Genomic DNA, 27,749 nt, shown 5'->3' with positions numbered 1-27,749 from the left:
CTACAGGAACACATTTGCGGGCCCTTAGGTCCTGGCTTAACTCATTCCGGTCTTTAACGAGGCGGAGATCATATGACTTCGCTGTATGATGGCGCCATTTGATACAAAATTCGACAACGGGAGAGCGAATTTGGTTGTCACAGCTGCAGCTGTAAAAAAAGGAAAAACAAGCGGACAGATATCAGGCTGGAAACATTGCGGCAGCAATCACGTGTGGATTTTCTGTTTAGTGCGGGATCAGTGCGGGATCAGCTTGGGACATTCCGCGACATACAGAAGTGTACTCCGCCATTAACAATGGGCCTGCCCTGCTCTCCGACCACCCGGTATCCAGCACCTGGTAGCCAGCCGCGGGTTTCTCGTTGAACAGCTCAGAAGTCCACGTTGCGCGCGTCATCGATCCCTTCTGCGCGTCATTGATTCCGAAAAGCTATTGTAATGAATATAAGTTACCCCTCTCTGTACCCTAAACATTTATCCATAATAATAACGACAAAAAACGCCTGCAAAATTGGGCACTTTTCGAAAATTTCTATCATGAAAACATTTATGGTCTTCTCGTTGTCGACACTCCGTGTGCGAATTAAGCTTCCAAGGGCGCCATAATGGCGTCCAATGCGCCACTGTTTGCACGATATTCAAGCGTTTCGTGCTTGCTTGAGCCCTTTGTTACATAACAGAGGCACACTCAATAAATCGCATAAGAATTTCTTGGAGTTGAGAAAGCCTGGGAGTTAAGAAACCACTACTTGATGGAACAGCCGCTTATTTTCAAAGCTTGGAAAAATGAAGCATTTTCGGTCCATATTTCGGTCCGTGAAAAGCGCCAGCTTTGTGGCTGAGCGGCTGGACGATTTGGATCGAGTGTGAGGTTTGGATGCCGGTTACTTGACCCGAGTTTGCCGCCCTCTCAAAACGCGAGGTCATAGGCATATAAGGTCCTTCTCTCCATACGCGTCGTTGTACTCCGTCGGTCTAGTGCCGGATGGCATCAAGGCCATTACATTTTCTCCTCCAAAGCACGCCGTTCAGGGGGAGTGCGAAGCAATCAACACTCGGAGGCCATCAAAGCCACGGGAGAAGTAGTTCGAGGGCATCAAGCTTCCGGCGGCTCCGTGGCAAGCGGGCGCCGCTCGGCCCTCCTTCCAGGGGTCACTTCTTTTTGTTGAGCGCGCGTTTTGGCGGCTGTCATTAGGGCGCGGGATCGATAGCGCCGCGGGATCGCTGACGCTTTCGGGCTTCTGCCGCCACCATGGACGACGAAAAATAGGCGTCTCCGCATGCCCTCTGGCCTCGGCGCCGGGACCTCCCAGGCAGAGCGACCACGATGGCAAACGTGTCATCGCAGTGCGCGCTCTTGGTTTACCACTTTGCGTTGACATGTCACCATATATCTGAGAGCACCGTATGGACGTTTTCAGGATGCCCTGTGGATGTATAGAACGAGCAGATGGGATGACATGAAGAGGCGGAGCTCGGAGAGCACGAGATGGTTTCCATTCGAACGAATGGCATATAATGCACGGCTCCAGTTTTCAAACAAAATGTCTCGGTTGTGAACTCTCTCTCTCTCTCTCTCTCTCTCTCCCCACACACACACACACACACACACCACTGACTCGCTGGACTTGTATTAATCGATGAAATTGTTCAATTTGAGACAAGGCTGCACCACTTTGGACACACGCCGGGTGCAGACCGAAATGCTCGACAACTTCGTCTACTATACCGTAGTCCAGCTTCTGCTGACAAACTGTCATTACCTTATCCGAGCCCTTACTTGGTTAAACCGTTTTCTTACGGCACACAGTCCGTGACAACTTTTGTGATCGTAACAAGCCCTGTAAACCAGAAATCATTTACAGGCATCAGACAAAGTTTTATATTTATATATATATATATATATATATATATATATATATATATATATATATATATATATATATATATATATATATTTTACATCTAAAGAAACTCAGGCCACAAGAGACATCGCGCAGGACACATGCCCTTATGTTTTTGCCTCCATCGCAACGCGGCCGCCACGGTCCAGTGGATCCGACGAAACGCGATCGTAGGTCCGCTGGCTCTTTCTGGATTCCTGTTGTGGTCAGTTTTACCTTGTTTCTAGTCTCAAGCTAATTGTTTCTTTGTGGCGCTTGCTGCTGTTGACATTCCGTGTGTGATGGAGCCAGCGGTATGTCGCCAGCAATAAATACAATTGCATTTGTTACAATAAGATAAGTTTAATTAATTATCTAAGGTGAAGGCGACTTGACTAAAAGTCTGTTTCCACTTGTACAATCGAAGCGAGGACGTGTAAGTCTTGCTCGCATAACTTTTTATCGCTTTTAACCCAGTTTTTAGAATTGAACCTTTATTACACTTATACCTTGTGTTCCGATAACTGATGTTTCTCGCATTTAATTTTGCAGCGACATCATTTCACATTGCGACAGTTTCGCGAACCCGACATTCTGTTCTTTAGTTTACTGGTACACGAAGTGCTCTTCCTAGGAAACATGCTTAGACAAATGATACGTGGCTTTTGAGGGCACAGGTGTACTACATTCACCCCACCCCCTCCCCCAACCTCCACGAAAAAAAAAAAAAAATGAGCTTGTTCTTACATGGGAAAAGTTATTCACCTAAAACGAAAGAAAAAAAAAAGTAATTTGTTTTCAGAAATAGACACTTAATTTCCCAAAATTTTTAAATCGTAAACAAAAAACAAAAATTTCAACCTCTATTAAAATCCTTCGTGTCCCTTCAGAACGTTATCCTCCCACATCACACATTCATGCATAGTTCCGCATGCAGTTTCGCAAGCAAAAATATATGCTCTATCTTGTAGCCGCGTTGTCGTCGCAAACAGCAGACTTTTTCTCCGTGTCACTGTAGCTTCGGAGCAAATGGAACTGATCGAAGGGGCGAATGTGGAGAGAAGCATGACATCAATAGGGTTTGTTTTCCCACGTTTCCTTATAGACACGGGACACATGCTTCGTTTTCTCTCCTTTTTGTGGCCAGTCATTGGCGCATCTGTCTTGCCTCAATCTGTCTCCAGTGCCTCAGTGGCGGAAGTTCTCCCACTACCGCATGTAGGAAAGGGAGCCTCTTTACCGAAGAAAGGAAACTTGTTCCAATACACGCCTCCGTCATTACAGACTGACACTCGCGGGCAGGGTGCGCCATTATAACTTTCCCGTTGGATATCATCCAGTCTGAGCGTGTCTACTCCCTACAGTCGCGGCACTGTATTGGTTCAGACATTACGGACTCGTCGTTTTGAGTACCTAGGCAGCGAGCACGGGCTCTCAGCTCGCAATACACGTAGACAAGCACTCGTTTATTCGATGTGACAGTGATGAAGACAACAATGCGTTAGATCAGCATCCCAGTTTTATTTGCGGTTTTGATTTGTTCTGCACGTGCCTTTGTATATAGTGTCGTCACGTTCACTGCAACCACCGTGTCTTTTTCGAATTCTATGGACGTATACGTGTGCCTGGCTACCGTTATACACCTTCGGCAAACGAGGTTTATGCGCGGTGCAGAATGTGTCACAGACTGTTCCGGATTCACCTTGTGGATACCGGTGCTTCTGGTGCTCGCTCTCAGCCAGGAAAGTGCAATCGAGAAGCTTAATATCCTGGCATTGATGTAATAAGGTTTATCCATGCTTGCATTCCTGGATATCTATGAGTGTTAGACGAGCTTGTAGATATATTATGACTGAAGTACATTTCAAGCTAGAAAAAAAAAAAAAAGAGAGAGAGAGAGGTTTTGAAAAGCTGCTTCAGCGGATAATGTGAAGAGGAGACAGAAGTAAGATGCAGATGAGATGTACGACTTAGGTCGATGCAAGTCGCTAACCTCACATCTAGAATTCATGAAATGTTTCGATTGGAAACCTTGGCACGTGTAGAAGCGTACAATTGTAATGCCGCACATTATTTCGTCACGCTGTCTTAGCCCTCAAAGCCTGCACACGCACCTTTGACAAAAAGTATTCATTTTGTGCTAGGAGAAATAAATCGAAAAACAAAGTAACTGTACTATTGCACTGGACGTTTGAAGGCAATACCGCAGTGATCAGCAAAAATGTAAGCAAATTTGTCAGTTCAGACTGTTTTCGCTATTTTTTACAATAAACAAAAACTCGTTTACTAATTATAATCGCGCCCCGCCGGGGTGGTGCAGTGGTAAGACGCCCGACTACTGTGCCGGAGTTCCCGGGTTCGAACCCGACCACGGCGGCTGCGTTTCGATGGAGGCGAAACGAAGAGGCGTCCGTGTGCTGTGCGATTTCAGCGCACGTTAAAGATCCCCAGGTGGTCGAAATTACTCCGTAGCCCTCCACTACGGCTCCCCTTTCTCTCTATCCACTTTCACTCCCACCCTCATCCCTTGCCTTACGGCGCGGTTCATGTGTCCACAGAGCAAGTGTGACAGATACTGCGTCTTTCCCTTCCTATGAACCAACCAACCAACTAATTATAATCGCGGGAGGAATTGTGGACTGTTTACAAGGTGAGCGAAGCGCAGCTTTTTCATTCTGAGCATACTGAGCGCAACTATATGTGATTCTGAGTCTTCCTGAGACATTAACGACGATCGAGATCGAGCTGTCACAGATATTTTATTTCACAGCGTTTGAATGCACGCAGAAATACTTTCGCAGAATGCTTTATTACAACTTTTATTCTTGTTTCCAATTCTGTCTCTGCTTTGCCACTAATCCCAAGCTGCGTCTTAACCATTCAGTTGCGTCTTGCGTAACAAGATAGAAGCTAATTTAATGTACTATAATATTTTGGGTAGTCAGCATTTCTTGCATTGACATTCGGAAAAAGCTGCTGTGATTCCTTCGGTAAGGCGCTGCGCCTGCGCTGGTTGCTGCATAGGGCTCGATATCGAACGGAATCGAGCATCGATTATGCATTTCAGGTCGATCAATGTTTGTATCGATTAATCGAATTTTCGATGCACAGCTTCCGCAAAGCACAGAGATAAAAAAAAAAAAGGGCAAATGCGTGACACAAACAGTCCCGGACAGGGCGAACCTTGGTCTACGTCAATTTCGCTCCATCCTCGATTCGGTCGTTTAAAGGTGGCGTCTACACGAAAGAACGAAGTGAAGAAAGATTAAAAAAAAAAAAAAAAGATACCCGCTATGAATCGCTTCCGGGGTACTGAGGCACAGGTTATTAAATTTTACGCGAAAAATACAAACATCAGCTAAATGTTGTTTACTTGCTATCAGTTTGTCGCAAGTTAAAGATTCAAGGCCCGTAAAACTATTTAATTGTTACGACAACATGTAAAGCATTCTTCTTAATTCGTGTGCGAATCAAAACGCGCTGCTTGCGAGGTAACGATGCATCACATCGTTTTGGGCATTAATGTAATACACATCTATAATCTCTTAAGCATGTCTGTGCTTACGTAACGCGCGGTATAGATTCCTGAAGGTTTGCGTACTCTTTAATATCACATTGTCTTGTCATTTTTATTCTACTGCTCTTTCTATCGCTGGTCCCTGCACACTTCGCCACGAACAGCTGGCTGAAACACATTTCTGCTTTTCAGCCACTTCCACTTCCCTGCCGTTGCTTTCTCCCCACGACTGACGTCAGGCAACCATCTCTGGCTGACAGACAGGCAGGCGAGAGATGTAAACGGCCTATCCACAGCAACCGGAACAGGGAGCAGCGATATTCCATATTGCAACAAAGATTTCCCTATTAGGAAACAAACAAACAAACAAACAAAATCTTTTGCGGCCAGTTTTTTTTTTGTACATTTTTTAAAAAGCGATGCTCCTCTCACAGAGTTACTTTTATTATTATTATTATTATTATTATTATTATTATTATTATTATTATTATTATTATTATTATTATTATTATTATTATTATTATTATTATTATTATTATTATTATTATTGGTTCACAGGAAGGGAAAGGCGCAGTACCTGTCACACTTGTTTCTGTGGACACCTGAACCGCGCCGTAAGGGAAGGGAGGAATGTGGGAGTTAAAGTGGAGAGAGATAGAGAGAAAGAGGAAACGTAGTTGAGTAATTTCGACCGCACACACACACACATACACACACAAAAAAAACAGTTACTTTTTATTATTCTTTTTTTGCTGTTGATTGCCGAATTGGCAGAAATGAAAGTCAGAGATAAACGAAAATTCCAAGTATGCACTGCTCTTATTTGTATTTGTGCCTTCTTTTGCGCGCTGTATGAGCCACGTATTTCAAGCACGAGCGTAAACAAGCGTAAACAAGGCGTGACCGTGTAGACTTAAACCATATGCTGTGTGGTTGTGCATCGAGCGACGCCTACGCCAAGAACAAGGAACGTTGGGACAAAGTTTTAAAAAGTGCTTCACTACATGATCAGCTTCGGGCTGTCCAGGAGGCCCGCGCGGCGGCGGAGAGCTTCGGGCTCTCTGTTCCGACGTGGGAGCTGCCCTCTACACCTGGCGCCTGGCCGAGTGTCCTCCAGGACCCCTACTGAGGGAAATAAAGTTTTGCCAAACCAAACCAATGCTGAGAGGGACTTGGCAAGGCGAGCGCACCCAAGCAGCCTACGCATGTAGCCTTGAGTAGAGTTGCGAGGTGCTTCCTCACCACCTGGCCCATGCCCACGCCTGCAGTTTCATTTGCTGACCCTTCACGGCCCATCCCGTAGTTGTGACGTAGGCTACTGGGAAAGAGCGCGGTGCACCGGTCTTGCAAATATCTTTGTGGCGACGGGTAAGACCGCCTTTCTTATGGCTTCTTTTTTTCTTCTAATCATATTCTGCAGACAACCTGAACAGCGTCATGACATCAAATTGTCAAAAAAAAAAAAAAAAAAAAGAAACAAACAAAAAGCAACGAAGCTCTGACAGCCCGAACGTGATATCGGTGAGGTAACAGCACGGCGAGGTTCATTGCTGGTCGACGCTTCGGCCTGATCTTAAATCCTTTTTCGCGACATTCGCGAAGTACATTATCATGTAGCATACTGTAGAAAAGTCACGCCTCCGCATGAAATCTCGCAGATCGCCTGCGGATATTTTGTTAATTTTTTACACTGTGTAAACCTTATAATTATTTCTTCTTTGGTGAAAATTAACCTTCACCTCGCCTCCAACCTCCCCCTCCCCTAAATAAAGATCAATGACTAAGAAAAATTATGGTACTCTATCTCCTACCTCCCACCTTTTAATATGAATTTTCATAGATCCTAAATTTCCATGGCCCCCATGGAAATGTCAATCTCCTCACCTTCATATATAAGAATAAAAAAAAAAGATCAGTACAAGCGCTGTATTCAGCGGAGCGTAGCCCTGGTTAATTGCGTAATAGACCATAGCAACCGGCGCTGTCGACATCTCCAACGCGTCACGGTCAACTAAGGTGCACCTCTTTATTCTGAGCGCCTGCACTGCTTCCGTGACCAACCATGTGCAGTTACTGTCGAATAATCGTTAACGCTCCCGGTGAACAGCAATGAACGAGTGCAACTGGTGAGGGAAGCATCCTGAATATTTAGTCAGTATGTGCAGCGCGTGGTCAGCCATCTGTATAGTTAACCATGAAGAACGGCCCCTTTTAAGCTATTTAATGCATTGGGCTGCGCGTGTTGGTTCGTTTGCACTCCTGATTCCATATACTTTTTCCTCCTAAGACGTAGGCTATCCTATTGATCGTTCTGATATTGCTTTTTTTCTTCCGCCGCCGGGATGCTCCAGATATCCGAGTATTTGTCTTCTCATATTAAGGGGAAAAGAGATTTAACGAATAAAACGAAATGGGGCTCTCAGGTGGGCTGAGAAATCGTCTTGAGTCTTTATTGTGAGTGATCGTCGCGTGCTCCGCTAATGCTGTTAGACGGGGTGCACTTGTTGAGCGCGGAGAAACGGGGCGGGTCGATTTCGGCACTTGGCCCAGCGCGGCGCGGTGCGAGGGAATCGTGACGGGCGCGGCCAGGTTGATCTTTAAACTGGAAAACTTGATTTACGAGAGTCCAACGTGAGATGTAGCGGTACTTATATATCGATTATATTTTTACGAGCTAAAAAAGCACTGCGCACTACGGGGCGCAGAATTTGTTTAGGGTGGTTCCGGATTGATTGCGGTCACATTACTTTTTAACGCGTATTTAGTCGGTACTCGGCATTTTCGCATGTTAATAGCTGCCTCTCGCGAAACGTGACTCCACCTCGGCTGAGATCGAGCTCGCCTATTTGCGCTCAATTAGCAGCCCATTGTTAGAGTCAACTGCGGTGGGGAGTGAAACCTTTACCTGAACACAAAATCTGGGACGTCACAGGTGTTAGTACCGGTAAGCGTCGCGCCTTTAGAAATCGCTTTTGAACCGCTTGACCTTTTCGTTCACCAGGCCTTTTTGTCCTTGTCCATCATACAGGATGTTTCAGCGGAGGTGAGCCAGAAATCTTTAAAATTGGCTTTTAGGGGTAAACTGTAAGTACAAATCGCTCTACTAGAGAGTTAAAAGGGAGTAAGAGCATTCTTCGATACGGATTGGTAAGCTGTGCGAGCCTTGAAGTGGATTTCATTTGCTGAAAATAAGTAATGCTAGATTATTGCCAACCGAGACAAGTTCTCGCCTCAAATCATATTAATTTGATGTAGTTTACAGTCTAAGGGGGCTTTCAACTGCGACACGACAGTTTTTTTTTAAGGCGAAAGCCTTCAATGGCTCATACTGTCGTGGACAAAGTGTGTCCCGCTTTTGCGGAGGCTGTCGCGTGGCGTTCCTTCGCGCGTTCAAGTGCGGGATTGCAGATGGGATGCTAGACGCTGGAGGAAAGGCGCTGTATCTGTCACACTCTCTCCAACAAGAGTGCGTTTGGATGGTACGCCATCGCTCCTGTCGCGTGGCGTTCCTTGGCGCGCCTTCAAGGCTGCTATTGCAGATGGCAGGAACGCCAGACAAGAGGAGACTTCTCAGGCTTTCGCCTTTCACTACTTCAGTCGCTTAAGTCCCTCGTAATTTTTATTGTGAAAGCAATACTGCGCTCATGAACGGCCTTTCGCGTAGCGGCGGCCGGTAGCCACGTTTGACCTTTAGAATGACCTCTAAAGTCATACCAGGGTGAGAGAGGCATTTGGGCACAAATATATGTACTGTGGTGGTGAAGGGTGGCTGATCCTGGCCCTGATGGGGCTGTGACAGGTAGGTCACCGCCGCTTGCGACGGGGGGTTAGCCTGGCACCGAATTTTTATCTATTGTAGGCCGTCATTGCACCCGCCACTGTTTCGGTGGTGGACGACGGCTGTTGTTGCGGCGCGCGTCTTTCTCTCCCCCTTTTTTTTTCTTCTCTATTTTCTCTTCTGTCGGCACGAGGCAGCGGAGGTGACTCAGCTACAGAGCCAGTAGCAGGCCCGTGCATTTTCTTTTCCTTCTTCCTACAGCCACAACAACAACAGCTCAGACAAGCGCGATCTTTGAAATGTGCGCGTGAGGCATACAGCGTTTGTTGAATCATAGAGTCCGAAGTAATAGCGTTGTCGCTATTCTCCAAACTAATTCACCTGACGTCCAGCAAAACAAATATCTGGCGGCAACCCGGCGCCTAACTATAATAGTTAAAAAGGTTGATTGTTCGAATTTTAATTAATTAGCTGCCTGCAGTTAACATTATTTACAGCTTTTTATTTCAGTCAGCACTGGTTTTATAATGCCTTGGAACCGATATCTACATCTAAAGCATGCCTGTTTTTAAAGATTCTGGCTCACCTTTTTTGGAACACCTTACATATGTGTTTGAGCAACACTTGCTGTTGGGATAGTGGGTCTTTCACGATCTTTTATGAACCATTGTGAAAAGGGACAACGGACTTGAACGAAAGAACAACGTACCGCTTCTATGAGCCAGCGTAATGAATTAGCGTGAAAAGAGACTACGGACTTGAGTGAAAGAAAACGTGGACAGAAGCGTTCATCAGCGCTGCTATCCGCGTTGTCCATTAGTCATTCTAGTCCGTCGTCGTTTTTCATTCTGGTTCACCAAAGATCTGTATATACATGCGGCGGAGAGTTGTGTTCGCCTTTACGAAGAAATGTCTCTCTAGTTCCTCTACAATGGGTTTTAACGTTTCATGGACTTTAAGGACACGGTAATAATTTTTACCTTTTAAGAACACTTATTTATTTATTTATGCAAAATTTATTTATATATGCAAAATGCACTTATTTATGCAGAATTGGTTGCGTGTGCCAATATGATCCATTAGTAGAAATATAGTAAAATTCTTTGAAGAACATTGTTGCGCCAGTATAAAACAATGTCAAAAGATAATGCCGCTTATTATGTTTAAAGCCAGATTGCTCGCCCTGGCGTGTTTTTTTTTTTTTTTTGTTTGTTTGTTTCTACCTAAAAGGATGACGTTCTTTGCAGCTGGGCTAGACATGTTTTTGTAAGTGTTTCTAGGCCGATAGTGTTGAATGCAAATAATACATGAATACGAATCACTTCAAATACGACCGCCAATCGTCAATAAGCTGTCGGAAGGTTGATACCAGTGCTAGGAAGACGACTAAAATACTGGCATGGTTGTGTTATTTTACCGTACAACTAATCAGTTGTTTCTAAAAAAAGAAACAAAAAAAAAAACCTCTGTAATGGCGGTTGCATTTTCAATGCAGCTTTTTAGTCAAACGTACCTTATGCGGCTGCATTGATGTATTATTTCTTCGTGACAGTCTCGTAATTGGCTTTCGTTGAGTAGTCTACTCCATCACTCGCGGACGTGGGTGTGATGAGAGTTTATGAATGCGCTCTGCAGAGAGCCCCATCTCTCCTCATGCCATCCAGATGGCTCTGGTTATGGAGGCTCGGGAGTTGTAAAAATGAGATATTAATAACGTATTTTGGTAGCACAAGGCAGGAACAACGCGTTCGTCGTAACATATCATGTGCAAGTAAACATCGAAGCTATCGCACACACATTAAACTCTAAAGAAGGCGTACCAGCCGCAGATTTCTTCCAGCACAGTACACACTTAATCTGGTTTCACGTACGTGTTAAAAAAAGTTCCGCTTATAACTGGAACTTTTTTAACACGTATGTGGAACCAGATGAAGCGTGTAGACGCTGAGTTGAAAAGGTTAGGTTTTATCCTCGGTTATTTTTTTTTTTTTTAGTCGAACTTCACTGCGTTCGCGAATCAAGACGACAGCTCACTTGCCCGCATTTGAAAGAACTAGCGAAGACTTTATTTTGAAATCGTACAAAAGCTTCCAGCACCTCCAAATCTAGTCGCACCGTTGCTAGTTGGTCGTCCTGCTGGGGCGACGTCTGTCAAGGCAACTTGATATCTTGGAGGGGGAAGGCGTTGTGGGAAATCTGACCACGATACGCTACCTATTCCGTACTGACCCCTGTTGCTCCAAGTGCCCCTTCCTGTACTTTAAGAATGCGCACTTTTCTGCATTCCAAAAATGGGCTTTCGGCTGCCTCTACACGTAATTTAAAGGCAGTGGCAGCCCCAAGTGTGGGTTGTAAATTGATCCTCAACTTCACTTGCATTGTTTAAAATATTTACCAAAAACAATTATCTTACGCTTTTAGACTGTCCACTCGTCGCTGTGGACATGTTGTCGCAATATTAGCGTTAAATTCTGCGGCCATGAGCGCTAATATCTTCACTGTGGGTCATGATGTGCTGTAAGAAAATAACTTGTACCAGTGTTTAGGAAAACACTGCAAGACGGAGATTTGTAATACGGGAGTAAATATTCATTAGCATCGCCCAAGCGCAGTCATAAGGGTGTATACAATACGGAAAGTATAGAGAGAAAAGTCTTAGTTGAAGAAAATATCGTCCTGGTCCTCGGTTCGAACCCCTAACTAGCGCATGTCCGGGGCAGCTGCTCTACCAACTTTGCTAGCCTTGAAGTTTTTTTTTTTTTTTTTCAGCATGGTACTTATTACAATGAAACATTATACGTGAAGTTTATAAAACTACAAAGACAACAATTAAACCAACGCAGAGGATAATATGTCACAACTAAGCGACAATACACTAGAAACTATGCAGCGCACAACAGAGTACTAAGAGGTTATCGTTCCGGTTCGAACTCAGTCTGGCCATACTCTTCTCTTGCGAGTCCATCAGTGACTGAGTGCGAGTCCATCAACCTACCTGAAAATAATAAGCGGTTTATTAGTGACATTTCAAGACCTGAATCATAAACTTACCTTAACAGCGGCAATTTTCTGGGTGCTTGCACACGCAGGCCTTGGAGGCAAGGAATGGACAAATGCGAGGCGCGAGCAGCTGCGCGCAAAATATCAACAGCAGCGCCGAACGCACTTTCCACCATAGCGGGTATATGCAAGTAATCTTGGTGGTGCTGGCAACACAACCTGCCTGTTGGAACCCTCTACCTTCAAATAAATTGCGAGGAAGCGACGCCGCAAAGCCCTCGAGCACCTTGAGGCTAGTGAGTTGTTACTCCCTTATTATAAACCTTGTCCATGGATCGGAAGCCGGCCCAGAGCGAATATGGCGACACTACATTCATATAACTGTATGTTCGCCTGAGATGCAAAAGTGATTTTCCTTGATGTCGATTCGGCCGATAAGTGGGTTGCTTTATAAACAGCCGTCGGCCAGACTATGCCCGTCCTCTTCACTTTACGCTCTTTAAAGATTCTCGCGACACCTAAGGCGGCTCGTTTGTCCGAGAAGTCCGGGGGCTGAGTGCCTTTTGTTCGTCGTTTGTTTCCGTACGTGACCGAGCCTGCTCGTGTCTCGGGTATCGCGAGGGGAATCGGCGGGCTCGCGCGTGCTGCGGCGGCTCGCGGCGGGGGGTTGGGGGGGAGGCGGCGGCGGCGGCGACGCATTACTGTAATTCGGATCGTGCGGGCGTCGGACAGCGGTCAGCTCTCTATCGGCAGCCCTGGGTTCCCTTCCCCGCCGCCACCGGAACGACCAGAGGCGCGAGGTGGAGGAGAAAGGCACAACGGCGCTCTGCCTCGCTCCATCAATCCTGACCGCAGGCATAATTACGCGTCCACCGGAGACATCGAAAAGTACTCGCGGTAATTATTTGGTTCGCCCCCTCCACATCTACCGCCTCGTTCTTCTTCCGCCTTCGTTTCTTCCTCGTTCAGTAGCGAGGAGGAAGAGGAAAGAAGAAAAAAAGGCATGAAGTGAAAGGGGAAATGGGAACCGAGTCAGGGCACTGAGCGGAAGCGCGCTCAGCTCTGAAGGCTTCCTCCACTCTTCCTTCGCTTCTCTTCCCTCTCACTCTCTTCCCTTTCCTTTTCCCCGATTCTTTTTCTTTTTTTTTACTTTCCTTCTCACGACTGGACATGTAGCGTGGCCGAGTAAAGAGGCCTAATGGCGCCTCGCCTTGGGAAGCCAACGTGTCCGGCCGCCAGGAAGGAGCTGTGGGAAAGCCTGCGTTAGTACCAAATGTGCACGCCCAGGCAGGAGAGGTGGCCGTCTTTACGGCTCTTCCCGCTGATTTGGATTTATGAGGGAGCACGCTGGTCGTTTTTGTCTCGAGGTGTTGGCGGGAAACTGAAATCCCAGGACGCTTTGAGAGGGGGGACACGTTGCGAGGAACCCCGACCTCCACAAGAAAATGTTTTAGCCATCGAGTATAGTTTGTTGCAGAATCTGGCCCAGCGGCCGAATTGGTCCGAGCGTAGTGGCTGGTTCTTCGCAGGGAGAAGGGGTATATGTACTATGCTCCACGGGAGAGTTTAGTTCGTTTACTGGAATGTGAAAGTTCACACTTCCTGATTCTCGGAACGCTGTGGTAGGGGGAGAGTTCGCGATACCAGCACTCCTTGTAGTCTCTCCCTCTCTGTCCTTCCCTCGTGACGAACAGACGATGGGCGATCTAGAGAGAAAAGTTTTAGTGACTGCTCTGCTGATCTATTTGGTGTCTGCAACTCGTTTGAAACCTGCTGTCAAGAGCTAGATAGGAGAATGGCCCCTAATTTAGACGACTATAAATATAGTTTTGCGCATATTTCACAGCCTGAGTCGCTTTGGGACGTTAAACCTCATAAGCCAACCAGTAACATGTCCTGGTTGGCTGGTTGGCGACATGTTGGAAAAGGAAGATAATCTTCTTGAGCGACACCTTCATCATATATAGGCTTGAATGTGCCTGAATAATCCTTTCGAAATGTCTTGACTACTTATCTGCTGCGGGAGGCATAAGAACGAACAGTAAGCTCACCGCGAACAAGGGTACGTACAAACAGGGGGATATTTCCTTCCATTTTTCTTCGAGCACTTTTTAAGCGGTAGCCGAACAGCTCATTACACTGAAAAACAATCGACGTAGATGTCGGTCGGAAATATTTTTTTAATTGATCGACAGGATAATGAAGTCGCTACCACGTGCATGCATGCGTGAAGTTTAAGCGTCATTTTGTATATTGTTTCTTTGATCCGCCGTAAAGGCTCGTGACTCACTGGGTTCCTGCAACCATGAGGTCGTGGGCTTATTTTCTGGCCGCGGTGATTATGATGAAGGCGTAGTGCAAAAAAAAAAAAAGAAAAAAAGAAAAAAAGGAAAAAAAAAAAAAGGTAAATGCCCACATAGTCAAGTTTCGGTGCAATTCAGTGAAGCGCAGAGAAGCTTGATCCTAAATTCTTCCCTATAATGTACCGATGCGAACAAAAGTAAGCTGAACACAAATTTTCCCACGTTGCGTAATTGAAGCTGGAAGTCATGGTATGTGTGAACCGGTTGTAGACGGAAGTGCCCTTTCACTTGGACAAATATTGTTTCTTATCTCCAATGCAGAAATCGTGATTTTAAGTTGAACGGAAAAGCGTACTCAGTTTACTTATCATTGCAAACCTCACTGTTGCTAGTGGTGGTAATTATGTTAACAGAAAGCGGGGTTAGTCTTTCGTATAGAGCACGTCTGCATTATAGCGCCTGTGCATTATAGCCTGACAGTGAAATATAAGTACATTTATATACACTCGGTAGATTAGGTGAGATTAAAATAAATAAAAAAGAAGAATGATAAAACGACAGAGCTCTCATGTGTATTCGTCATATAAGCGCATACCTATAGCTCCATAGTATCGATCGCTGCACGGGCCTGAATATGATGCCCTAGCCCGGCTTGCACAGTTCGAATTAAGCTCAGCTCAGCCCCGACCGGGCACGCACACAGTAACGAATTAGGTAAATTGCTCACTTTGAGCGAGCAGGCTCCAGCACAAATAACTAGCCGACAAAAAAGCGGAAATTCCAGATGTCTAAATCTGAATACTAAAGCGTCCTTGCGGCCAGTGGAAGGACTTTTTTTTTAATGCACATGAATTTATGGGTTCAATTCATGGCAGAGGTTGCGTTTCGAACTTTCGACTGAGGCGCAGAGCATATCACCCGTGTGCGAGGTTAATGCGCGTTAAAGAACTCCAGGTGGTCGAAATTATCCCGAGCCTCCTTCTGCGGCGTATCCTATCGCGCGTCATCTTGGGACGCACTAAGGCCGCTTTTCTTGTCGTCTCTATTGAAATGCGACCAGTACGGCCATGAATTGATCCCATGAAATCTCGTTCATTGAAAAAAAAGAAAAAGAAAAAAAAAAGAAAACTGCCATTCCGCTGGCTGTGAGGACGCTCTAGTATTTAGGCATCGTGTGCTTTAAGCTATGAGTGGAAGAGCGGCGCGACCAGGATCAACTGAACCACCGCGGATGGTTACCTATAAGTGTGTGTGCGTGGAGGGGGGGGGGGGGGGGGGGGGCATGCATGCATATTTATTACTTAATAAGCGATCAAATGGCTAAATAAACTTGCCCTTTTTTCAGTGCGCACCATGATTCGTGTCGTAGTTGTAACGCTTCAGTTGTTCTTCACTTTGCAATAGTGCATCAAAAATCGGACGCTGACCCTATACCCCAGCTCAGGCCCGATTAGGTTCATGTTCCAACCCGACCCCAGTTTGTGCTGTGCTAGATCTTCTCCATAGAAACTGTTTCTTAGTCGGATAAAACTCGACAACAAAACAGCAAATGCTCCTCCCCTCCAGCCAATTGGCTTCGACCGATTTTCAAGGCGTCGCGGGCAATTAATCCGCAATTAATCCTCATTTGACCCCCATGAAGTTGGTTGGTTTGTTTATAGGGTTTAACGTCCTAAATCAACTCATGCAATGAGGGACGCCGTAGTGAAGGGCTTAGGAAAGCTCGACCACCTGGGGTTCTATAACGTGCACTGACACACGTCGCTGTGCACGCCGCGTGCTGTGCGCTTTAATGTGTACAGCACACGGGCACCTTGCGTTTCGACTTTTCGGCCGCCGCGGCCGGGATTCGATCCCACATCCTTGGGCACATTAGTCGAGCGCTCTAAACACTGCACCGCCACGGCGGGGCAATCCACGGCTATAGGTTACGCATGCAGGAAAATAGCCTGATATGGAATTTACTATCTAATTAGCTACGACGTCATGAAAATCGTTCAAACGCTATTGGCTGCAGCGCCTCCTTTAAAAGGCGTCTAAAGTTGCATCCGGGTACAAATAAAATACAACTGAATTCGTTAACCCAGAGTTTGAAGCATAGCCTGGCCATCTCCGGTCGCCTCTTAGTTCATTGACCTCCCGGAACAATACAGAGCGGAGCTGTTCAATAGCACATTCTGTTCCCGCGCTGTCGCCTTAGCGCGTAAAAAAATCCACGTTTTAAACGAGGTAAACTATTTCTCTGTGCTCCTGTAGCGTCAGGGAGAATTAGCGCTCGTCGCCGTCTTTGCCGGAGGGCGAGAGCAACAGGCTGAAGGGGTCGGAGCGCGGCGCGCGCCCGTGAGCAGTTCGAAAGTGAGGGCGGAACGCTGCTGTCAGGAGAAGCCGGCCGCGCTTTCGCCGGTGCCCAGGCCTTTGGCGGCGGAAGGGTTGATTGGCGCGGTGCGAGAGCGCGCACCCGCTGCCGAAGGAGACGAGCCGTTGCCCCGGCGACGGAGCGCGTGCCGGCACGTGAAGCCGATCGGGCCGACCGCTGATATCGCGCGGCCATCGGAAATCGATTGCCTCTCCGGAAGGCTTCGATCAGAGAGAGGCGCCATCTTCGCTGGGCCCCGTCACCGCGGGGCTGTCCCGTCGAAGCGGTGACGCGCGGCCGCCACGCGTGTTTCCTCCCGCGTGGCCCTTCGGTGCTCGCCAGCTCCCTTTTGTTCCCCATTTTCCCATTCTTTGTTTTTTTCTTTGCCGAGAGGCGCGTAGACGTCTACACGGATGCGATGGAGGGATGAAGGAAGCGGTGGTGTGGCCGCACTCTGCACTCGTGAGTGATGACTGTGGTCTCCATTGTTATTGTCACCGCGACACGCTCTGCGTCTTCTAACACTTTTGACCCGGATGTTTAGTTGACGAAGCGACTTCAAATTGATGCGCGACGCGCAGTGCTGCTAAGCAGAGAGATTTGATTGCTTCTTCCTTAATGATGCTTTCTTTATGCTGGCGATGGTAAAAACGGCTGACTGAAAATCGCGAGATTGACTTCCGCACTAGAGCATGACCTGCTCCGGTGCCACCAGTGGGCTCCCCCGAAAGACCTGTGGCTTGGGGGCAATAAGAGGTTTATGCCCATATAGTCTCACGATCTCCTGTGGCGCGCGCGAATGGGAGCGCTGAAGACCCACCTCACAAAAACGCTTTGGCCGGAGTGCCGTATTTCCTGAGTGCACTCGTGAGCACGACAACCTTTACACTTGTGGCCGGCAGCTGGAAGAAATTTTCTTTAATTCTTGCGCTAGTGCGTCGAGTGTGGTGCGTTCTTCCTCGCCATATTATCCAGCAAGGACAACATGGGGAGCTCCTGCGGAACGTTTTGCACGTTCTGAAATAGTTATGGACTCAGGTTTGCCAGAAGACCAGGTTACGAAAAGCGGCAAGGTACAGATCACGGGTGCGTTATATAAAATCGCAGCAGCAGCATATTGCTTACAGTATATTATACAGCTTATATTACTCCGCGCAACGAGGAAGAAACGCGGCGCACGGTTCATAGCCAGCACACTATAGTCGTAAGCTAATATTTCGGGCTCTTGGTTTTGCTCATTTCTCCGGCACCAGGTTTCTGTTATGTGGAACACATTGTCGTTGCAAGCTTTGAGACGGCTTTTCAGGGCTAACGAAACATTAAAAAAAAAAAAAAAAACTTAATGTGGTGGAGAGCATGTGAAAGTGCACGTAGTTTATTTTTTAACGTGGATTGTTATTCCGTGTCCCGTTGATACATTTATTTTAGAGCTTTAGACTTCTTGCCCATACGCGATTGCTCCATGTCGCCAAATATTGTTCCAAGTCGTTGTCAAACAAGTCACAGGATAACACCTTAAACTTACATTAAACTTAACCGAAGGTTTCTCTCGACTATTTCATATACAGTTACGGGTTTCTTGTAGCAGAGGTCGAAAATGACTTTAGCATCAATTATCAACAGATTTTTGCCAGTTATGGCCTTTCAGCCATATGTGCTCCGGGTTGTGCTGCGTGTGGTCTTGCATGCTCAAACGCGGCGCCAACTCTTTCATCGGCTGCACCCTCCTTCCCACAGCTGTCCCCTTCTTGCGCGGTGCACGTGTCGGCGCTCCAATGGCCTCTCTGGAAACCATCTGCGCGCACGGCGTCGAAATTGCCGGATAAATATTAAGCGGCGCGTCAGTCGATGAGGCGCTCTGTATCGGTGCGCGGCCATGTTTTATGCAGCCCGTGATTGGTTCTGTCGCCCAACGACTGCTGGAGCGAAGGTGCCCGGCATACCAGCCCAAGTTTCTCTCTCTTTCTCTCTCTAACTTTATTCTCGTTCGCACGTTTCTACTTGTGTCCTCGGGTTATTTTGTTTTCGATTCCACTCGCAATACCTGGGAGCGCGGTTCGGTCCGCGAGGCGTTCATTTTTAAAGCGACACGACGCAATGTCGTTGCCAAGGTACGAGGATATACTTCGGGTGGTCGTTTTCCTAGGCGCTGCGTGATTGTCGAACAGTGAGTGAACCAGGTATTGCCGGTGCTGTAAATCTATTGGGTCTCCTTTAGAGCGCAGCATCAGCTTCCTACAGTTGCGAGAAGTTCCGAGCGATTGATTCCGTTATTGCGATATCGTTGCATCATTGATTTGGACCACGGCTGTGTCGGCTGAATTCATTTCGGAGCGCTCAGCTGGAAGGTGCGAATTCATGGCGTGTATGAACGGCCACCTTTGAAGCGAACGAATGCAAGTTATAGTGAGTAAGACTGCTAAACTATATAGGACTCGTTGTTGCAAACATACGGTCAAAAGCATTTCAGCCCCTTTTCTGCATTTGCCTGTCGTCAGCGTAAATCGATCGGAATACAATTCCTCTGCTCCTGAAGGGGCTTTTTAACGATGGCGCAGATACAATCATAAATATTTTGTTCTTTACTTGGGCGTCTCTTTTACTTTCAGCTGCTTGCGGAAAAGAAAAAAAAAAGAAAGAAAACTCACTGCATGCTCAGAGTGACGGAGAGCAAAGGTGCATTCACCAGTTCCTGCATACACATCTACTACAGCGGTTATAGCCTCTCCGAATCTCGGCCAACGCGGCCTTTTCCTCGGCGCGGCGCGACCGAAGCTTCGGAGCCCAGCGGCCGCGGTTCGGTGGCGCGCGGCCGACCGAGCGAGCGATCATCGCGCGACGGAACCTGGCCTGGGCGCCACTGGCGTAATTAATAGGCGGCCCGTGCGGCTCCTAATTAGCCGATCGAGTAACCGGCCTCGCCGCAGCCGTGCGCGCTGCGGTGCGCCGCGTTCGGCTCGTTTCTGGTGAATTTCCCCGGCCATCACCGCAGCCACTGGCTCTCTTATTTTTCGTGCGAGATGGTGCCAGCAGGCGTCAGTCGATCGGAATTTATCAGCGCCGATGGCGGCATCGTTAGGGACGTCGCCCGGATTTCGACGCCGGGTTTCTGCGCGCGCCCTTTCGCCCCCTTGACTCGGGTTCGTTCGGATGACCGGCTGCGCTCCATCGGTGCACTCTTGAGATGACTAGCGTGATCCTTCGCTCTCTTTCCTCGCCGCTTTTCCCTTTACATGCGCTGTCGTCTATCTTGGGGTGTTGCTGCAGGTTATACCACGAAGCCATACTTGTTACGCGTAGCAGCTTTTCTTTTGTTTTTTCGTACGCAGACGCAATGCGTGGGTGAGCATATCATGGTATAACTCGTTTCGCGAGAGCCTCTGCAATATTGACTCTTGCAAGGCTTGATAAATATGCGATGTGCTTGCCTCGGGGTGTTAACAGCTCAAGTGTTTGAAACACGGTGTTCTTGTGGAAAATTGGCAGGCTGGTATGAGTTTCGTTGTGTTGGAATATTGCACCAACTACTATGACCTTTTCTCAGAGGGTCAAGGTCGCATGTATACATACATGCTATTTCAAAGGGCGTTGGAGTTCGTAGATAGCCGAACTTCGATGACTTTGGCGGTAGATTGTCGGTGCTGAGGTTGCCCACTGTCAAGCCCTTGTGATGTGTTGGCCTCGATGTACACGGTATGTGCTATGTAACCTCTGCCGTTATTTTATGACGCACTGGTGCGGTCCTTCTTTGCAGTACGTGGCGGCCTCGTATAATTGAGGTTTTGCCAATGGTCGAGGTAACAAACGTGGGATGCCGGACAGGAGACTCATAAGCGGTACACACTTGACACACACTTTCTTACTGAGAAAAGAGCAAAAAACCATTATGCGAAAAATGTGGAGGTGAGCTCATCGTGAACCACATTTTGATCTCGTGCACAGAACTTGAACAGTTAAGAAAACAATATTTTACTCCATTCTATAATGAACGCATCCCATTCCACCCCTGTTTACTATTAGGAGACAACCCACTTGTTGAAATTTCATCTGTTTTTAGTTTTCTTAAAGAGTTAGGGATTCTAAATCAGCTGCAATTTTCTAAACACTTTTCATTTTCACTCATAAAAAAGCTCAGCAACCTAGTGTTTGGCGCATGATGGCCTTAGTTGCCTATGTGCCAAAAAACCCAACCCAACAACAACAACAACAGTATAAGCGGATCGCCTCTTCTCGCCTCTTCTTTTGGCCTTCACGGCCGAAAGAATGCTTGTCTGGTTAGTCACAATTCCTTAACGCAGAATAAGTCTAGTTTACACTGCGATTTCATCCTTTCATGCCCTTACCGTAACCCTGTACTTCTTTGCTTTACGTGTCTGCTTAATACACCTCCCTCGATCACTATAAACGTAAACATTTGTGTCTAATTGTGATATGTCCCTTTGTATTTTGCTTGCGCACCTCTATATTACGACGCAAGAAAAACTAGCCCCGTGTGAAGCTTCGCAAATTACAATCGCGTGGGCATTAAAACACGTCCGCCATTCCCGGGATGGTTGCTAGTATGTCACCGCGAATTTTTTGGCGTTGGCTGTGGTGTGACATCAAATAATATTGCGCAGGTATTTTGTGGTGTTATTGCTTATTATTATTATTATTTTTTTTTTTTGCTCGCAAATTCAAACAGCTGGGAGTGAATCCGGACGTGCCTAGGACTGCAGTGATACATCGAAGAGAATGTCTTTCAAAAGACTGCTTACGTAACCTGTACGGTCTTAGTGTCCTCTGTATTCCTTCGCACTCTCCGTAACCTTCTCCATAGACGGCAGCCGTCCCCTGAGCCCCTCCCGTAGCAAGGTTGTGCATTCCTCTTCCCTCGCCATAGCCTCCCAAGCCACTTGGTCACTCGTCACCTGCCACCCTTTCGCAAGCCTCCCTCTTCCTCGTCTTCCCAAAGTAGATAGGATTCTTTTATGCCTTTTTGTTGCCCCCCCCCCCCCCCCCCTCTCTCTCTCTCTCTCTCTCTCTCTCTCTCTCTCTCTCTCTCTCTCTCTCTCTCTCTCTCTCTCTCTCTCTCTCGCAAATTGTGGTATGTGCTGCGGACGCCAATGACGGCAACGCGAAACTGAGCGACGACCTAATAACAGCTATCCCTGTAAAATTAAACTTCAGCTTTCTTCATCTTACCGCCTTAACTGAAGAAATATATATGCCGGTACCGATGTCTGACCCAGCCCAGACGATCGCCACTTTGAGAGTGGCTGTCCCAGAGAGCTAACATTGTGTAGTCATATTGATCTGTAATGTTTTGCAGAAACGATTTTAATCTATAGTATGTCATATCTCGCAATGCAAATTAGAATTGTGGGGAGCGTTAAATGGCGTTTTCTACCGGCCTTTTTCCGATTTTCAGCCACGCGATCGAGACTAGTGCATTTGGGTGGACACCCATAGGGCAAGTGATGACGTGGCGTCGATTTCAATACGGTGTCCGCCGCACAGCTAGGCGACAGAGTGTTGGTACGCGGACGTGCGGGGGACAGAGCTCATCGAACGGCACAGCAAATATCTGCGCCTTCGATTCTCCGGCACACATGCAACCGGCGCCCGCGTACAGAACCTAACCGGTCCGCGTGAACGATCTTTCCTGAGGCAACACGGCGCGGCGATTCAATCGATGCATGAACACACGCACGCACACTCCCTCATGTCACGCTAATGAACGATTAGCGATAAGTACACGCGTCCCCTGAGCCTGCCGCTGTCTCTGACCAGGGATGCCGCTTTGTCACGGTGCGGCGCTCTTAGCCTAACCGCGCGGGAATGGCGAACGTTTCGGCGCACATACGTTTCATTTTGACCGGTGCGCTTCGCCTTCGTGTGCGTACTCTACAATCGTGATCGATTTCGCTGCACCCCCCCCCCCCCCCCCACCCCCTCCCCGTACATTTTTTTTCCCCGCTCATCGCACGCTGTGCCCGCAGTGACGGAACGGACTTGTAGTGGTGCACGCTCTCGGCGGAGTGTTATAACGGCACTTTCCAGGTGAAAAGGCTTCATTAATGACATCCATTCGATAAATAACGTGATATGTGCTTTATAACGTCGACACTACAATTTTTATCATCGCCGTCGCAAGGTATGTCTCTTTTTACCATCATCAACATCGTTACCATCACACACCATCCTACTTACGCCCACAGCAGAACAAAGGAGTCTTCCACACCTCTACCATTTCAATTCAATTGTTTATTTCCATAAAATATGTCCTGTCATCTGCCAACTGCGGTTCCCTATAAACCTGCAAACCTCGCACCCTCTTCTGCCCACTTAAATCTGAGCCGTGCTCTACATGGCCATGACCAGTTAACCGCGTCTAGCTGCTGGAAGAACAGAAAATGTGTTGTCTTTGTGTACGTGAACATGTTCCTGTTAAGGACATTTAACAGTTATTCTTTTTGTGACAACCTATTGTCTCAACAGAATAACTGTAACTTTGCACACAATACATTTCGCCCATTCTTATTTGTTATTTCAGTGTCGTCGTCCAGGCTAGAGGGCGCCTTCTAATAAGAACGCATTAAAACTTTGTGAAAAAAATTTGTGAGACACCTAATTACGACGAGTGTTGAAAATGAGATAGCATTAGGGTCTGAAGCTTGCTCAGCAAAGTGATTTGACCAGCCCACCTACCGACTGCAGTGCCAACCGCCGCGGCAAGTGGCAGGCCTCCGGGAAGCTATAGCGCCGATGCGGCGCTGGCTTAACCATTCGATGACGACGTCACACCTCTCTCAGCCAATGGAAATTTAGTGACGGAAGGACGCCGGACCAGCTCTGACATCAATTTGGTTAATCGCGTCACACCCCCCTCAACTAACATATAGTGCGCACTAATTATCCAACTGAGTCTTTAAATATTAGGACATAAACTGGCTGCTTTCCAACACCTGAACCCGGGTTATCCATCCTGATCCAGCACTGCTATCGCCGTAAACGTACGAAAAACTAAGAAAGCAGAGAGTTCCTTGGAAGGCGGAGTTTCTGCGCTGTGAACAAATTGTCGCAGAGACCTTGGCTTTGCTTTGAGTCTCGCAGAGGGCTGGAACAACGGTGATGATGTTACAATGCCGAGAGACTAAATACTTAATGGATAATGCGGGAGCACGATTTTAATGCACTGCTGTCTTGTTTGCCATCTTTTATTTCCCGCATTGAGGACTTCTTAGGGGAATGCATTCTTTACTTCATTGTTCTGGTATTCCGCAGGGCTCAGAAGGAAGGGAAACGCCATGTTATGCCCACCATTTACTCTGCATGGCTCTTGCCTCGAATATATCTATATAGCGAGCTTTGCCTGATTTGTTTTGTTCGTGGTTTGATTTATGGGGTTTAACGTCTCAAAGCGAAGTGATTTAGCTTGCCAGAGACGTACTGGTGTAGACGTATACCGGTTTGCCGGACCTCTCCTGAGTACACGCATTGACAGAGGTGAGTGCAATCGTGGCCACTGCGCCTGCGTGGAAAGAGACCGGTAAGCGGGAATACGAAAATGTGCACAAAAAGCTAAATCTCCCTATTCTTTGAGGGAAAACTATTCTTGGTGGAAAACTTCGGTTAATCTCGACCACATAGGGTACTCGGGGCGCCATGTGTTGCGGTTTCTTCGGGATGTCGCAGGCGTGGCCATCTAACACCATAAGAGTGGCTGCTGTGGCAGGGATCTACCCCGGGCCCTTGGTAAATATTAGGGTAGGTGCTGAAAACTATACCTGCACAGCTTGCTCGGTTGATGATGGCACTGCTGGCTCAACGCTACGCGAGGAAATCTGTTCTGTATTCTCGGCGAGCACGAATACACTTGGCGGTTTGGCTTGGTTTAAAGGGTTCGACATCCCGGAGTTACTCAGACTACGGAGGGACGCAGTAGTGGAGGGCTCCGGAAATTTTGACTACCCGCATTTCTAGGTTCAGCAGTCGAGAGCCCTAACCACCGAGTCACCGCGGCGAGCAGAATAGTTGATGCCAACAGCCTTGTGGTATACCACTGAAGACGGAAGTTAGTGCGAAGTTCTCACTGCCCTTGCCAGTGGGCCCGGAAAAACTTGCTTATTCTAAAGTCCTTGGACCACCTGCGTTTTAGTAGTAGTAAAGACGAACTCTATTATCACCGTTAAGGACGTTTGTGCTCTTTTCGAAGCGCCACATATGTTGCGCTGTGGCCTATAGACTTTCATTTGAGAACGTAAGCATCCCATTGGGACAAAAATCAGACGGTGTTACACACATACCCAAGTTACACACCTGCCAAAGTTTGGTATAGGGAGAGCCAGCTGTGCTGCCTGTCAGTGCTGCCACCTGCCAGGGTTGGCAGGTGGCAAAGTGAAGAAACCTCTCTCCTCATTTAGGGGAGAGGAAGAGACCTGAAGGCGGCTGTCATGTCCTAATCAAATTTTAGAAGGTGCGTGCGGTGATATTTTGCATGCGCTGTCATGCATTGTGTGTGCGGCAATGCATAGTATCTGCGATATGCGTGGTCTCATGCATGACAGCTCACAGAAATTTTACGTTATCAAATTTTCAAAGTTGATTTTAGGTATCCGGTAAGTTTTTGACCAAAGCTGTGTGTGCGGCTGCACACTGCAGTAACATACATAGAGAATGAGAAGAGAAACACTCTTCTTAACCTCCTTACAGCCACCCGCTCCAAAATATGGTCATTGTTTTGGTTTGATTCAACCAGCTAATGAGGGGGGGGGGGGGGGGGGGGGGCTTGATTCGAACTACACGCCCGAATGAAACGTCTTTAAAGAGGCTGGTCATCCAGGTGGGACAAGCAACTATGTGCGTGTATCGCCTTCGGTGTATTTAAGTACGTCTTATCTGCTCGTATCTCCCTGCACATCGTTCCAGCGGTCCTAGCAACAGCGGTACATCAGCGCAACGCATAACGGGTCTCCTGAAGGGCAGTTTCTTCAAAACTTCATTGCACGAGCCTCAGCTGCGTGGCAGAAAGCAACGCTCTGACGACAAAGCAAGCAGAACGCACTTTTCAGCCTGGACAGAAGCGAGTGCGTCAGAAAAAATAATGGCGACCAGGTTCCGTCCACAGAGACGTCTTCCCTTTCACGTCACCGTTGTACACATACTAGCGGGGCAGCGAAGCAGCTCGCCCATTGTGACAGCGACGGGATCTCTCTTCCCCCGCTCCCGCTTATGCGGGTTTTCGTTCCCGCAAAGAAGCATGTTTGTACCCTGGCTCCCGTCTCTCCCGTAGGCCTGCTTCGAACCCCGGCGCGCACGTGTTTGTCCTGCGTGCGAACGTCGCGCGGCCGCCACCCGACCGCTCGGGTGCCCTGTGTACAACGCGGTTCTCCCGGTGTTCTCTGGCCTCGAACCCTGTTCAAGAGAAGAATGGAAAGGAATGCCTATGGGTGCACCGGTGGGCGACGCGCCGAACACAAATGACGAATGGGAATGCACTTTAACGCATCTTTATATGAGTGCTTACATAGAAAAAGAAAAAGAAAAGGCGGCATAGAATGTTTTTGATCGGTGCCTAAACACACGATATTGAAAGAAGAGAGAGAGAGAGAGAGACACGACAAGGAAGATGCAGGCCGAATGAGGTCTTTTCTTTCGTACTTTCTTGAACATGACGATTTCATCGAACTTGGCTGGGACGTCGTGACGCTTCTCAAGAGTGTCATCCCGGCTACAGTGGTGTGTGCTTTCACCCTCTCTGCACACCTAGGGAGCCTGCATGTTGCACCACCGCCCAGCTTTCTCTATGGCGCCGCACGTGCGAGGGCGCATGGGAACTCGACGAGAGCCTCAGCGAGGGTTCACTCGCGGCGTGTCAACCTTTTTCGCTAGCGTGTCGTTGCACGTGGGGAAGGCACCTCGTAACATTTTCGAAGCCGTCCGACCCCACGAACTTATGTACGCCCGGCGAAGAGAGAGGAGCGCTGGAGGCCGCGCCGCGGCCGCTTGCGTGTTTGCTCGTAGCATTACGTCGGTCGGAGCTGAAAGGCGGAAGCGCCCGTGAATGCGCGGGCTTGAACGGCGCGCGCGGCCGCAGGTTGAACGAACGCGCCTCAGCCGCGGCTCCCACAATGGAGAGCCATTGTCGCGCGCTCGGTCCCATTTGCCGAACGTGTCTGTTTTCCCTCGGTGATTGAATGTGTCGGTTCTTTGGCGTTTATGTGTAGCTGTTGTGGAGCCGATCGATATCGGTTCACATTCCGCCAGGGCCGAGCGATATGGCGAGCGCACGTCATGATTGCCTGGCTTGAGCGGCAACAAAGAATACGTTTGTTCAGCAGCTTCCGTGGACTATGTCTCATCACTGCGAGTTTTTCAACAATCATTTGTGACGTGCCTGGATTTTCTGTGCGTGGCAACCACCGACGGTCGCTGGCATCTCGTCCACTTTGTGTTGCGATAGTGGCAAGCCCTCATGTGCGTATTTCTGTTGTTTTCATTGTCTCACCTTCTCGCTGTGTTTCAAGTTTCGCGTTGCCTTTTATTCTTCCGCATTATCAACAGGAGAGGCAGCTAAAATGTGCGTTAAATAAATGACAGGGTTCCGACGTAGTTAAGCCGAGTAGGATGCGCGAATGCTTTTGCGCACAGCTGAAAGTTGATGGAGGCGATGAACGTCAGATGCGCATTGCGAGAGCGGGTTGCAGCTTAACACGCAGGGTGACCGGCTGCGGCGATAGCTACGAGATTCCATTGTATAGGTTCCCACTAAAAAAAAAAAAAAAAAAACATATTTTTGTCAGAGCTCAGCAAAGACTTCAAAAAAGAAAAAAAAAAAGCCATGGTTGGTTTTGACCGTTTACATAGTACTTTCGCCCTAAACCTCTTCCGAAAACAGCGTGGTGCGCCTGAGAATCAGGCGCTACGGCCG

At 47.8% G+C, this 27,749-nt stretch overlaps 1 protein-coding gene across 4 annotated transcripts in view; it reads left to right on the top strand.

Annotated features, from left to right (window-relative positions):
- The window catches only part of LOC146197185 (homeobox protein cut-like), a 725,401-nt gene that overhangs the window by 17,847 nt on the left and 679,805 nt on the right, over window positions 1-27,749 (top strand). The window lies entirely within an intron of this gene.

The sequence above is a fragment of the Amblyomma maculatum genome, chromosome 3 (genome assembly GCF_055883805.1).
Source record: "Amblyomma maculatum isolate TAMU_Amacu chromosome 3, ASM5588380v1, whole genome shotgun sequence".
NCBI lineage: Eukaryota > Metazoa > Arthropoda > Arachnida > Ixodida > Ixodidae > Amblyomma > Amblyomma maculatum.
Note: the sequence above shows the minus strand (reverse complement) of the source record. Positions and strands in the feature narration are given on the sequence as shown.